General features: G+C 47.8%; 1 pseudogene across 1 annotated transcript in view; it reads right to left on the bottom strand.

The window, feature by feature from the left end:
- Nucleotides 1-660: 660 nt before the first annotated feature.
- LOC124018720 overlaps nucleotides 661-15,486 on the bottom strand; it is a 35,194-nt pseudogene continuing 20,368 nt past the window's right edge. Inside the window, exons 13-21 of the transcript XR_006835660.1 lie at nucleotides 13,515-13,709; nucleotides 12,419-12,541; nucleotides 11,701-11,775; nucleotides 10,412-10,579; nucleotides 8,062-8,166; nucleotides 6,036-6,239; nucleotides 5,440-5,526; nucleotides 4,956-5,069; nucleotides 661-1,377 (exon numbers count right to left, since the gene is read on the bottom strand). The product of XR_006835660.1 is annotated as an RNA-binding protein 26-like (transcript). The remainder of the gene's footprint in view (nucleotides 1,378-4,955; nucleotides 5,070-5,439; nucleotides 5,527-6,035; nucleotides 6,240-8,061; nucleotides 8,167-10,411; nucleotides 10,580-11,700; nucleotides 11,776-12,418; nucleotides 12,542-13,514; nucleotides 13,710-15,486) is intronic.

Genomic DNA, 15,486 nt, shown 5'->3' with positions numbered 1-15,486 from the left:
GAGATACCACACAGCTTACCGTTACGGAGATACCACACAGCTTACCGTTATGGAGATACCACATCAAGAGAAACAGAACTTACCGTTACGGAGATACCACACCAAGAGAGAAACAGAACTTACCGTTACGGAGATACCATACCAAGAGAGAAACAGAACTTACCGTTACGGAGATACCACACCAAGAGAAACAGAACTTACCGTTACGGAGATACCACACCAAGAGAAACAGAACTTACCGTTACGGAGATACCACACCAAGAGAAACAGAACTTACCGTTACGGAGATACCACACCAAGAGAAACAGAACTTACCGTTACGGAGATACCACACAGAACTTAAGGAGATAGCAGAACACCGTTACCGTTACGGAGATACCACACCAAGAGAAACAGAACTTACCGTTACGGAGATACCACGCCGTCTTTCTAACGCCGAGCCTCACCAAGTGTGGACATGGAAAATAGTTCTTGCCTTAACACATTTTTTTTTTTAATGGTAAATGGAAAACCACATGGAAATTTGCTCTTTTGTGAAACATTTTTTTTTTTTTTTTTTTTTTTAAATGGTCTTTTATTTAGTCAGCTCTTTTTGTGGGATGTTTTGTATTAGCTGGTTTAGTTTCATCAATGCCATCACAGCTGCAGGGTTTTTTTCAGTTTTTTTTTTTGCAGCTGATTTTTCATTTATTTTTTTTGACCATTTTAAAGTCTTTATTTTATTTATTTTGACATTTCAAAAATAAATCCAAGAAAGAAAGAATCCCGAAGCCAAAGCCGTCATTACAAATCATTAAAATCCAGACAGAAAATATTTACACAAGAAGCAATCTAATATCACACACAGTCAAAACTCTCCCGTCTTTTAGTTCACCATTCTGCGATTCTCACCGTTAATAAACATCAGGCGTTTCAACACAACGGCATCATTTATGGCATCATTTGATCTGAACGCCAAAATGTTTTTTCCCCCTAAAGTAATCTAGTATCATTTTCATTTGAATCCAATAAGCAAAGAAACTATTTTAAAAAACTGTACCAATCTTCATGTTAAACTACTTTTACAAATTAAAAGCAGGAAGAAGAATAAACCACTATATTTACATGAAACTCCCACATGACTTTGTCTAGTAATCTTCTGAATCGCCACAACAGAATTAATTAACTGTTTAGGTTCTGACCTATTGTGAAATGAGTCTAGTAGTTAAAAAAAAAAGCCAATCAGAAACTGCAAAGAAAAAAGAAAAACAAAATTGCGTTAGCATTTCGTCCAATCAGGGGCCGTCTTCATCTGCGCCAGGGGCGGGGTTCGTTGTCGTCATCCTCCTCGTCGTCGTCCTGGAGCAACGCATCATCAATCAGCGACTCTTCCTGGAACTACAAAAAAGGGACAAGACGAGACTTTTATAAAGAAAGAAAAACAAGAGAGTAGATCATCTCTGGCTACTCCTAAACTCTTTAATCTGGTCACATGTTACGCCCACAGGACATTAGTTTTTACATTAGTCATTGAACCAGTAAAGAGTCATTTAGCTGACATTTTTAGAGCGGTTTACAGACTTTAGCTCTTTTATCCAGAGCGGTTTACAGTAGAGAGTCATTTAGCTGACTCTCTTATCCAGAGCGGTTTACAGTAGAGAGTCATTTAGCTGACTCTCTTATCCAGAGCGGTTTACAGTAGAGAGTCATTTAGCTGACTCTCTTATCCAGAGCGGTTTACAGTAGGGAGTCATTTAGCTGACTCTCTTATCCAGATCTTACAGTAGGAGTCATTTAGCTGACTAGAGCGGTTTACAGTAGAAATTAGGGTTAAATGCCTTGCTCTTAAGGGCACAGAGATTTTTCACCTAGTTGGCTGGGGGATTCGAACCAGCAATCTTTTCGGGTTTACTGATCAAACGCTCTCAACCGTTATGCTACCCTGTTGCCCTCTTCTCCAATCAATGAGTTCTGAAAGCGGAGTAGGTCTCTGTTGATTGGTCAATGCTTCCCTGGGTTGGGAAGAGCCAGTACACGTTGGGGACTGCCTGATTGGTCCAGAAACTAATGGGTTGGGGACTGTGTCTGATTGGTCCAGAAAATGGGTTGGGACTAATTGGTCAGAAAATAATGGGTTGACTGTCTGATTGGTCCAGAAACGAATGGGTTGGGACAGAGCCAGAACAACACGTTGGGGACTGTCTGATTGGTCCAGAAACTGTCTGATTGGTCCAGAAACTAATGGGTTGGGACAGAGCCAGAACAAGACGTTGGGGACTGTCTGATTGGTCCAGAAACTAATGGGTTGGGACAGAGCCGAACAAGACGTTGGGGACTGTCTGATTGGTCCAGAAACTAATGGGTTGGGGACTGTCTGATTGGTCCAGAAACTAATGAATGGGTTGGGACAGAGCCAGAACAACACGTTGGGGACTGTCTGATTGGTCCAGAAACTAATGGGTTGGGACAGAGCCAGAACAAGACGTTGGGGACTGTCTGATTGGTCCAGAAACTAATGGGTTGGGACAGAGCCGGAACAAGACGTTGGGGACTGTCTGATTGGTCCAGAAACTAATGGGTTGGGGACTGTCTGATTGGTCCAGAAACTAATGGGTTGGGACAGAGCCAGAACAACACGTTGGGGACTGTCTGATTGGTCCAGAAACTAATGGGTTGGGGACTGTCTGATTGGTCCAGAAACTAATGGGTTGGGACAGAGCCAGAACAAGACGTTGGGGACTGTCTGATTGGTCCAGAAACTAATGGGTTGGGACAGAGCCGAACAAGACGTTGGGGACTGTCTGATTGGTCCAGAAACTAATGGGTTGGGACAGAGCCGAACAAGACGTTGGGGACTGTCTGATTGGTCCAGAAACTAATGGGTTGGGACAGAGCCGGAACAAGACGTTGGGGACTGTCTGATTGGTCAGAAACTAATGGGTTGGGACAGAGCCGGAACAAGACGTTGGGGACTGTCTGATTGGTCCAGAAACTAATGGGTTGGGACAGAGCCGGAACAAGACGTTGGGGACTGTCTGATTGGTCCAGAAACTAATGGGTTGGGACAGAGCCAGAACAAGACGTTGGGGTAAAGCAGAAACTGGCTTTGGGACTGATCTGATTAGGTCCAGAAACTATGGGATGGGACTTCAGTCCGGGATGACTTATCCTGTCCCTGGTCAGAGCCACAAAAGGACTTGTTTAGGAGCGACTGCTGATTGGTCCAGAAACTGAAGAACGTTGGGACAGGCAGTCTCAGACTGAAGAACGTAAAGGAACGGGGCAGTCTCAGACTGAAGAACGAAAGGAACGACGGCAGTCTCAGACTGAAGAACGTAAAGCGACGGCAGTCTCAGACAAGAACGTAAGGAACAAGGACTGTCGGGCAGTCTCAGACTGAAGAATGTAAAGGAACGACGGCAGTCTCAGACTGAAGAAAGGTAAAAGGTTGGGACGGCAGTCTCAGACTGAAGAAAGACGTAAAGGACTCAGACTGAAGAACGTCTCAGACTGGAACGACGGCAGTCTCAGACTGAAGAACGTAAAGGAACGACGGCAGTCTCAGACTGAAGAACGTGACTTATCTGTCTCAGACTGAAGAACGTAAAGGAATGGGTTGCAGTCTCAGACTGAAGAACGTAAAGGAACTGACGGCAGTCTCAGACTGAAGAACGTTGGGAAGAGCGGCAGTCTCAGACGAAGAACGCACTGTCTCAGACTGAAGAACGTAAAGGAACAGACTGAACAAGACGTTGGAACGACTCTCTCAGACTGAAGAACGTAAAGAACGACGGCAGTCTCAGACTGAAGAACGTAAAGGAACGACGGCAGTCTCAGACTGAAAACTAACGGGCAGTCTCAGACTGAACGTAAAGGGAGCGCGCAGTCTCAGACTGAAGAACGTAAAGGAACGCGTACGCGCAGTCTCAGACTGAAGAACGTAAGGAACGACGGCAGTCTCAGACTGAAGAACGACTGAAAGGAACGATCGGCAGTCTCAGACTGAAGAACGTAAAGGAACTGACGGCAGTCTCAGACTGAAGAACGTAAAAGGAAAGGAACGGCAGTCTCAGACTGAAGAACGTCTCAGACTGAACGTAAAGGGAACGGCAGTCTCAGACTGAAGAACGTAAAGGAACGACGGCAGTCTCAGACTGAAGAACGTAAAGGAACGACGGCAGTCTCAGACTGAAGAACGTAAAGGAGCGACAGAGCAGAGGAAGGCCGAGGCCTCGGGATAATAAAGAGACGATAAAACAACCTGACATCTTTTTTTTTGCCTCCCATCGTCTCATTTTCACTGGATTCATGTGGCCTTTTTATGTATCCGTTATTTGACCAGGTCAGTTGACTGAGAAACATGTTCTCATTTACAGCAACGACCTGGGGAATAGTGACAGGGGAGAGGAGGAGGGGGATGAATGAGCCAATTGGACGCTGGGGATGATTAGGTGACCGTGATGGTTTGAGGGCCAGATTGGGAATTTAGCCAGGACACCGGGGTTAACACCCCTACTCTTACGATAAGTGCCATGGGATCTTTAATGACCTCAGAGAGTCAGGACACCTGTTTAACGTCCCATCCGAAAGACGGCACCCTACACAGGGCAGTGTCCCCAATCACTATTTTTCTTTAGACCAGAGGAAAGAGTGCCTCCTACTGGCCCTCCAACACCACTTCCAGCAGCATCTGGTCTACCATCCAGGGACTGACCCTGCTTAGCTTCAGAAGGAAGCCAGCAGTGGTATGCAGGGTGGTATGCTGCTGACCAGGACCAACCCTGCTTAGCTTCAGAAGGAAGCCAGCAGTGGTATGCAGGGTGGTATGGACCAGGTCCAACCCTGCTGCTGGAGAAAAGCCAGCAGTGGTGAAGGTGGTGCTGCTGGACACAACCCTGCTTAGCACATCCTGAAAACACTTCCCCCAACCATTAGCAACATATCGTAGTCCATAACTGGTGAAAAACAACATTCACCTCGTCATGATCCGTCTCCTGCTCATCAGGCTCCTGGGAGGTCAGGGAGACGGCAGGCTTGTGCCAGGACAGACGCAGATCGCTGCCGTTCAGACGGACACTGTGTAGCGCCGCCTACCGGAGGGAGGAGGACGGACAGCGGAGACACAGGAGGGGACATGAGAGGACAGGAGAGGACACAGGAGGGGACAGGAAGGGAGAGAGGAGGACAGGAAGGGAGAGAGGAGGACACAGGAGAGGACATGAGAGGACAGGAGAGGACAGGAGAGGACACAGGAGGGGACAGGAAGGGAACACAGGAGGGGACAGGAAGGGAGAGGAAGAGAGGAAGACAGGAGGGAACACAGGAGGGGACAGGAGAGGACAGGAAGGGAGAGAAAGAGAGGAAGACATATGAGAGAACGAGGTGGAGAATGACTGTCCAACGTGGCAGCACTGGGTTCAAAACGTCCAGTTTGAGTCACGAGGTTGAAAAGTGTTTTACCTGTTCAGCCTCTGGTCTGCTCCTGTAGGTGATAACAGCCAGACAGGATGGCTCGTCTATCTGACAGTCCTCCAACTCTCCAAATTGCTTGAGAAAAGGGGAAAACAACAAGACTGGAATAAGATGAAAGATGGGAGTGTCTGATTGGTCCAGAAAGGGTGAAAACACGCTGGTCTCTTAGTCCCAGAGATATCAGAGCACTGCTGACGACCATTTTGTTTTCAACAATTCAACAGCTATTTTCTATTTTTCCCACCAAAACATCACATAAAGCCCTCCAACAAACTTTCCAAATGTAATTCATATAAACCAGACTAGGTTCATTAAAACTAGTTTAAACCAGACCGGGTTCATTAAAACTAGTTCAAACCAGACTAGGTTCATTAAAACTAGTTTAAACCAGACCGGGTTCATTAAAACTAGTTTAAACCAGACTAGGTTCATTAAAACTAGTTTAAAACCAGACTAGGTTCATTAAAACTAGTTTAAAACCAGACTGGGTTAATTTAAACTAGTTTAAAACCAGACTAGGTTCATTAAAACTAGTTTAAAACCAGACTGTGTTCATTAAAACTAGTTGAAGAAGCTCAACTCACAGCAAAGTGTGGCAGTAGATCCTGGAGGTCAGTCTCAGTAAAGCCAGAGATCTCCAGGGCTCTGGGTCTGTGATCTACTGTAGAGTGGACAGGGAGACCCCTCCCCCGGCAACCCCTTCCCCTCCCCCTGCCTCTCAGGCCCCCACGGCCTCGAGCATGAGCCCCTCTGCCCCGCCCTGGAGCCAGGATCCCCCTCTTAGCTGCCTGGAGAGGAAGGGGGACAACGACAGGATGATCAACGTTACCTCAACACACACAATGCAATTTAGAAGAGACGATCAGACAGTATATATAAAGATGAAACACAGCACAGAGAACAGAGAGACAACAGACAGTATATATAAAGATGAGACACATCTGACAGTGTGACAGCACCCCCTGGTGGTTGAACAGAGAGACAACAGACAGTATATATAAAGATGAGACACATCTGACAGTGTGACAGCACCCCCTGGTGGTTGAACAGAGAGACAACAGACAGTATATATAAAGATGAGACACATCTGACAGTGTGACAGCACCCCCTGGTGGTTGAACAGAGAGACAAGACAGTATATATAAAGATGAGACACATCTGACAGTGTGACAGCACCCCCTGGTGGTTAAACAGAGAGACAACAGACAGTATATATAAAGATGAAACACAGCACCCCCAGGTGGTTAAACAGAGACGACAGACAGTATATATAAAGATGAAACACAGCACCCCCAGGTGGTTAAACAGAGAGACAGCCAGAAATAAATGTATCAATCAGACAACTAGTTCGATGTAGGGCTCAAATCTGACCTCCAGTTGAACCCCTACCTCTAAATGTAGTTGTGTCTGACCTCCAGGTGACCCCTACCTCTAACTGTAGTTGTGTCTGACCTCCAGGTGACCCCTACCTCTAAATGTAGTTGTGTCTGACCTCCAGGTGACCCCTACCTCTAAATGTAGTTGTGTGTATCTGACCTCCAGGTGACCCCTACCTCTAACTGTAGTTGTGTCTGACCTCCAGTTGACCCCTACCTCTAACTGTAGTTTTGTGTATCTGACCTCCAGGTGACCCCTACCTCTAACTGTAGTTGTGTGTATCTGACCTCCAGGTGACCCCTACCTCTAACTGTAGTTGTGTCTGACCTCCAGGTGACCCCTACCTCTAACTGTAGTTGTGTGTATCTGACCTCCAGGTGACCCCTACCTCTAACTGTAGTTGTGTCTGACCTCCAGGTGACCCCTACCTCTAACTGTAGTTGTGTCTGACCTCCAGGTGACCCCTACCTCTAACTGTAGTTGTGTCTGACCTCCAGGTGACCCCTACCTCTAACTGTAGTTGTGTCTGACCTCCAGGTGACCCCTACCTCTAACTGTAGTTGTGTCTGACCTCCAGGTGACCCCTACCTCTAACTGTAGTTGTGTCTGACCTCCAGGTGACCCCTCCTCTAACTGTAGTTGTGTCTGACCTCCAGGTGACCCCTACCTCTAACTGTAGTTGTGTCTGACCTCCAGGTGACCCCTACCTCTAACTGTAGTTGTGTCTGACCTCCAGGTGACCCCTACCTCTAACTGTAGTTGTGTCTGACCTCCAGGTGACCCCTACCTCTAACTGTAGTTGTGTCTGACCTCCAGGTGACCCCCTACCTCTAACTGTAGTTGTGTCTGACCTCCAGGTGACCCCTACCTCTAACTGTAGTTGTGTGTATCTGACCTCCAGGTGACCCCTACCTCTAACTGTAGTTGTGTCTGACCTCCAGGTGACCCCTACCTCTAACTGTAGTTGTGTCTGACCTCCAGGTGACCCCTACCTCTAACTGTAGTTGTGTCTGACCTCCAGGTGACCCCTACCTCTAACTGTAGTTGTGTCTGACCTCCAGGTGACCCCTACCTCTAACTGTAGTTGTGTCTGACCTCCAGGTGACCCCTACCTCTAACTGTAGTTGTGTCTGACCTCCAGGTGACCCCTACCTCTAACTGTAGTTGTGTCTGACCTCCAGGTGACCCCCTACCTCTAACTGTAGTTGTGTCTGACCTCCAGGTGACCCCTACCTCTAACTGTAGTTGTGTGTATCTGATCTTCAGCTGAACGGTATCTTCTCCAGACTGGGTCTTCTTATACAGGTCCAGTTCTGTGTCCAGCAACTCCTTCTGAGCCTACAGACAGAGAGACAGGAGACAGGGAGACAGACAGAGAGACAGGAGAGAGGAGACAGACAGACAGGAGAGAGGAGACAGGGAGACAGGAGAGAGACAGGAAACAGAGAGACAGACAGGAGACAGGAGAGAGACAGACAGGAGAGAGGAGACAGGGAGACAGACAGGAGCCAGGAGAGACAGAAGAGAGACAGACAGGAGCCAGGAGAGATTATTATTATTAGAGAGACAGGAGACAGAGAGAGACAGGAGACAGACAGAGACAGAGGAGAAAACATTTCAGACTCTTCTAAAATGGCATGTTTTCTGTGTGCTTATTACATGTCTGTTATAACCAGGATCCAGAGTAGTCTATGTCCACCTGTTATAACCAGGATCCAGAGTAGTCTATGTCCACCTGTTATAACCAGGATCCAGAGTAGTCTATGTCCACCTGTTATAACCAGGATCCAGAGTAGTCCACCTGTTATAACCAGGATCCAGAGTAGTCTATGTCCACCTGTTATAACCAGGATCCAGAGTAGTCTATGTCCACCTGTTATAACCAGGATCCAGAGTAGTCTATGTCCACCTGTTATAACCAGGATCCAGAGTAGTCTATGTCCACCTGTTATAACCAGGATCCAGAGTAGTCTATGTCCACCTGTTATAACCAGGATCCAGAGTAGTCTATGTCCACCTGTTATAACCAGGATCCAGAGTAGTCTATGTCCACCTGTTATAACCAGGATCCAGAGTAGTCTATGTCCACCTGTTATAACCAGGATCCAGAGTAGTCTATGTCCACCTGTTATAACCAGGATCCAGAGTAGTCCACCTGTTATAACCAGGATCCAGAGTAGTCTATGTCCACCTGTTATAACCAGGATCCAGAGTAGTCTATGTCCACCTGTTATAACCAGGATCCAGAGTAGTCCACCTGTTATAACCAGGATCCAGAGTAGTCTATGTCCACCTGTTATAACCAGGATCCAGAGTAGTCTATGTCCACCTGTTATAACCAGGATCCAGAGTAGTCTATGTCCACCTGTTATAACCAGGATCCAGAGTAGTCTATGTACACCTGTTATAACCAGGATCCAGAGTAGTCTATGTCCACCTGTTATAACCAGGATCCAGAGTAGTCCACCTGTTATAACCAGGATCCAGAGTAGTCCACCTGTTATAACCAGGATCCAGAGTAGTCTATGTCCACCTGTTATAACCAGGATCCAGAGTAGTCTATGTCCACCTGTTATAACTAGGATCCAGAGTAGTCCACCTGTTATAACCAGGATCCAGAGTAGTCCACCTGTTATAACCAGGATCCAGAGTAGTCTATGTCCACCTGTTATAACCAGGATCCAGAGTAGTCTATGTCCACCTGTTATAACCAGGATCCAGAGTAGTCTATGTCCACCTGTTATAACCAGGATCCAGAGTAGTCTATGTCCACCTGTTATAACCAGGATCCAGAGTAGTCTATGTACACCTGTTATAACCAGGATCCAGAGTAGTCTATGTCCACCTGTTATAACCAGGATCCAGAGTAGTCCACCTGTTATAACCAGGATCCAGAGTAGTCTATGTCCACCTGTTATAACCAGGATCCAGAGTAGTCTATGTCCACCTGTTATAACTAGGATCCAGAGTAGTCCACCTGTTATAACCAGGATCCAGAGTAGTCCACCTGTTATAACCAGGATCCAGAGTAGTCTATGTCCACCTGTTATAACCAGGATCCAGAGTAGTCTATGTCCACCAGTTATAACCAGGATCCAGAGTAGTCTATGTCCACCTGTTATAACCAGGATCCAGAGTAGTCCACCTGTTATAACCAGGATCCAGAGTAGTCTATGTCCACCTGTTATAACCAGGATCCAGAGTAGTCTATGTCCACCTGTTATAACCAGGATCCAGAGTAGTCCACCTGTTATAACCAGGATCCAGAGTAGTCCATGTCCACCTGTTATAACCAGGATCCAGAGTAGTCTATGTCCACCTGTTATAACCAGGATCCAGAGTAGTCTATGTCCACCTGTTATAACCAGGATCCAGAGTAGTCTATGTCCACCTGTTATAACCAGGATCCAGAGTAGTCTATGTCCACCTGTTATAACCAGGATCCAGAGTAGTCTATGTCCACCTGTTATAACCAGGATCCAGAGTAGTCTATGTCCACCTGTTATAACCAGAACCCTCTCTCTACCTGACAGTCATGAGTCATGAAGATTGAGGTATTGTGTGTGTGTGTGTGTATATATACCTGAGCCTTGCTCTTGGGCGCCCCCCGTCCTCCCGAAGGGTTAGAGAGCCCTTTGATCTCTTGCTGTAGTTTGGTAATACTCTTGGTCAGCGTTCCCAGCGTTGTCATGATCACCGCCTTGTCTCCTGCCTTCATCGTCTTGTTCTTCTCCAGTTTACAGATCAACAGCTGGACCGCGGGAGTACGAGAGAGGAAAAACATCATACTAGCGACCTTCTAGGGACCAGAGAGGATTCATTTTACATCTCCTCTACCTCAGACCTTGGAAAAACATCATACTAGCGACCTTTAGGGACCAGAGGGATTCATTTTGGCCACATCTCCTCTACCTCAGACCTTGGAAAAACATCATACTAGCGACCTTCTAGGGACCAGAGAGGATTCATTTTACATCTCCTCTACCTCAGACCTAGGAAAAACATCATACTAGCGACCTTCTAGGGACCAGAGAGGATTAATTTTACATCTCCTCTACCTCAGACCTAGGAAAAACACGATACTAGCGACCTTCTAGGGACCAGAGAGGATTCATTTTACATCTCCTCTACCTCAGACCTTGGAAAAACATCATACTAGCGACCTTCTAGGGACCAGAGGGATTCATTTTACATCTCCTCTACCTCAGACCTTGGAAAAACATCATACTAGCGACCTTCTAGGGACCAGAGAGGATTCATTTTACATCTCCTCTACCTCAGACCTTGGAAAAACATCATACTAGCGACCTTCTAGGGACCAGAGGGATTCATTTTACATGGCCACCTCATCTCCTCTACCTCAGACCTAGGAAAAACATCATACTAGCGACCTTCTAGGGACCAGAGAGGATTCATTTTACATCTCCTCTACCTCAGACCTTGGAAAAACATCATACTAGCGACCTTCTAGGGACCAGAGAGGATTCATTTTACATGGCCACCTCATCTCCTCTACCTCAGACCTTCTTCTCCAATGGGTAAGGACAGATGGATTGAGCCGCGGTGAGGGTAAAACCATAGAGATAGATAGAGGACTCATCTTTATATCTGTGCCGTTGCCAGCGTCTGTGACAGCACGGGCAGGGCTTTTTACAACCCATATACGAAAACACCACGCCGTTGACTACTTTAAAATGGCAGAAGCATGGTGGAGGTCCTTAATGGCCCTGCCCATGTTTAAACAGCCTGTTGGCCACTAGAGACCTCTATCATTCTCTATGGGGGGAATGGAAGGAAGGGAGGCCCTTAATGGAGCTGTTTAAACAGCCTGTTGGCCACTAGAGACCTCTATCATTCTCTATGGGGACTCACCTTCTGAGTCTCGATGTGTTTTTCCAGGATTTCCTGCTTCTTCTTCCTCATTTCCTGTTGGAGCCGCAGGGCTTCCTGTCAGGGGAATATTAAAGTGGTAATCCACCTCTTCCACAACCACGGTAAAGTGCTCTGAGCGTCTGGAAAAGCTACATAAAGACAACTGTTACGTTCAGACTCTTTTCCCAGAAGTCTCCTAACAGGATAAGAGATGAACATGACCCCTCTTCCCTAACCCTTATTTCCCCCTTCCAGCCCCCCACCTTCTCCTCCATCCATCTCTTCCTCCTTAGTCCCATGCTCTCCTCTTCCCACCCAACTCCTCCCACCCAACTCCTCCTCCTCCCATCCATCCCTCCCTCTCTCCCTCCTTTCCCATCCCTCTCCTCCCTCCCTCCCTCTCCTCCCTCCCCATCCCTCTCCTCCCTCTCCATCCCTCCCTCTCCTCCCTCCCCATCCCTCCCTCTCCTCCCTCCCCATCCCCCTCCCTCCCTCCCTCTCCTCCCTCCCCATCCCTCCCTTTCCCTCCCTCCCCATCCCTCCCTTTCCCTCCCTCCCCATCCCTCCCTCCCTCTCCTCCCTCCCTCCCTCCCTCCCCATCCCTCTCCTCTCCCCATCCCTCTCCTCCCTCCCCATCCCTCTCCTCCCTCCCCATCCCTCTCCTCCCCATCCCTCTCCTCCCCATCCCTCCCCCTCTCTCCTCCCTCTCCTCTCCCACCTGTTTATTCTTCATAGCCTCCTCTGTAGCAGCGACCCCAGCGAACAGAGCCGTCTTCTGAGCTGCTTTCAGAGCAGCCATGTTGTACACTGTCTTAGTCAGCCCCGTAGAGGTGGAGAACACCTGGTGGAGAGGAGGACCATGTTATTATTACTGAGGACTAATATAGGAGAACACCTGGTGGAGAGGAGGACCATGTTATTATTACTGAGGACTAATATAGGAGAACACCTGGTAGAGAGGAGGACCATGTTTTTATTACTGAGGACTAATATAGGAGAACACCTGGTGGAGAGGACTCATATAGGAGAACACCTGGTAGAGAGGACTTATATAGGACTTATATAGGAGAACACCTGGTGGAGAGGACTGGAGAACACCTGGTGGAGAGGACTTATATAGGAGAACACCTGGTGGAGAGGAGGACCATGTTATTATTACTGAGGACTTATATAGGAGGACACCTGGTGGAGAGGACTTATATAGGAGAACACCTGGTGGAGAGGAGGACCATGTTATTATTACTGAGGACTCATATAGGAGAACACCTGGTAGAGAGGACTTATATAGGAGAACACCTGGTAGAGAGGACTTATATAGGAGAACACCTGGTGGAGAGGAGGACCATGTTATTATTACTGAGGACTCATATAGGAGAACACCTGGTGGAGAGGAGGACCATGTTATTATTACTGAGGACTCATATAGGAGAACACCTGGTGGAGAGGACTCATATAGGAGAACACCTGGTAGAGAGGACTTATATAGGAGAACACCTGGTGGAGAGGACTCATATAGGAGAACACCTGGTAGAGAGGACTTATATAGGAGAACACCTGGTAGAGAGGACTTATATAGGAGAACACCTGGTGGAGAGGACTTATATAGGAGAACACCTGGTGGAGAGGAGGACCATGTTATTATTACTGAGGACTCATATAGGAGGACACCTGGTAGAGGACTTATATAGGAGAACACCTGGTGGAGAGGTAGACTCATATAGGAGAACACCTGGTGGAGAGGTGGTCAACTTAAAGGAAAACTCAAGTCAAAAACTATATTTAGATTTGTTGACACAGTGGACTTGTTTTCTCACCTTTCCTGCCGGGCCACTCGGGGTACTTCCTGGTTTAGAGGCGAAGCCCAGCCTCTCCTTCATTGATAGGTTGGATTTAAAGTCATTCTGTGAGGCAACACGAGAGTCTCGGTTGGGCTCTGAGCTGTCGGCAGGCAGAGGGCCCAGACGATCTTTGACGGACTGTTTCAGACTAGTGGCTGGCTGCTGCACCTGCTGGAGTTCACAACAACAACAACGGCAACAATAAACAACAACAACAATAAACAAACAAAGGTGAACGACAACAGGCTAGTAGGTCTACGGCAACAGGCTAGTAGGTCTACGGCAACAGGCTAGTAGGTCAACGACAACAGGCTAGTAGGTCAACGACAACAGGCTAGTAGGTCAACGACAACAGGCTAGTAGGTCAACGACAACAGGCTAGTAGGTCTACGACAACAGGCTAGTAGGTCTACGACAACAGGCTAGTAGGTCAACGACAACAGGCTAGGTCAACGACAACAGGCTAGTAGGTCAACGACAACAGGCTAGTAGGCTAGTAGGTCAACGACAACAGGCTAGTAGGTCAACGACAACAGGCTAGTAGGTCAACACAACAGGCTAGGTCAACGGCAACAGGCTAGTAGGTCAACGACAACAGGCTAGTAGGTCAACGACAACAGGCTAGTAGGTCAACGACAACAGGCTAGTAGGTCAACGACAACAGGCTAGTAGGTCAACGACAACAGGCTAGTAGGTCAACGACAACAGGCTAGTAGGTCAACAGGCTAGTAGGTCAACAGGCTAGTAGGTCAACAGGCTAGTAGGTCAACAGGCTAGTAGGTCTACGACAACAGGCTAGTAGGTCAACAGGCTAGGTCAACGACAACAGGCTAGTAGGTCAACGACAACAGGCTAGTAGGTCTACGACAACAGGCTAGTAGGTCAACGACAACAGGCTAGTAGGTCAACGACAACAGGCTAGTAGGTCAACAGGCTAGTAGGTCTACGACAACAGGCTAGTAGGTCAACGACAACAGGCTAGTAGGTCAACGGCAACAGGCTAGTAGGTCTCACGACAACAACAGGCTAGTAGGTCAACGGTCAACAGGCTAGTAGGTCAACGACAACAGGCTAGTAGGTCAACGACAACAGGCTAGTAGGTCAACGACAACAGGCTAGTAGGTCAACGACAACAGGCTAGTAGGTCAACGACAACAGGCTAGTAGGTCAACGGCTAGTAGGTCAACAGGCTAGTAGGTCAACGGCAACAGGCTAGTAGGTCAACGACAACAGGCTAGTAGGTCAACACAACAGGCTAGTAGGTCAACGACAACAGGCTAGTAGGTCTACGACAACAGGCTAGTAGGTCAACGACAACGGCAACAGGCTAGTAGGTCAACGGCAACAGGCTAGTAGGTCAACGACAACAGGCTAGTAGGTCAACGACAACAGGCTAGTAGGTCAACGACAACAGGCTAGTAGGTCTACGACAACAGGCTAGTAGGTCAACGACAACAGGCAACGACAACAGGCTAGGGTCAACGACAACAGGCTAGTAGGTCAACGGCAACAGGCTAGTAGGTCAACGGCAACAGGCTAGTAGGTCAACGGCAACAGGCTAGTAGGTCAACGACAACAGGCTAGTAGGTCAACGACAACAGGCTAGTAGGTCTACGAGGCTAGTAGGTCAAACAGGCTAGTAGGTCTAACGACAACAGGCTAGTAGGTCAACGACAACAGGCTAGTAGGTCAACGACAACAGGCTAGTAGGTCAACGACAACAGGCTAGTAGGTCAACGACAACAGGCTAGTAGGTCAACGACAACAGGCTAGTAGGTCAACGACAACAGGCTAGTAGGTCAACGACAACAGGCTAGTAGGTCAACGGCAACAGGCTAGTAGGTCAACGGCAACAGGCTAGTAGGTCAACAGGCTAGTAGGTCTACGACAACAGGCTAGTAGGTCAACGACAACAGGCTAGTAGGTCAACGACAACAGGCTAGTAGGT

Source organism: Oncorhynchus gorbuscha, unplaced genomic scaffold (assembly GCF_021184085.1).
Source record: "Oncorhynchus gorbuscha isolate QuinsamMale2020 ecotype Even-year unplaced genomic scaffold, OgorEven_v1.0 Un_scaffold_572, whole genome shotgun sequence".
Lineage (NCBI taxonomy): Eukaryota > Metazoa > Chordata > Actinopteri > Salmoniformes > Salmonidae > Oncorhynchus > Oncorhynchus gorbuscha.
This window is presented reverse-complemented; position numbering and strand designations above follow the sequence as displayed.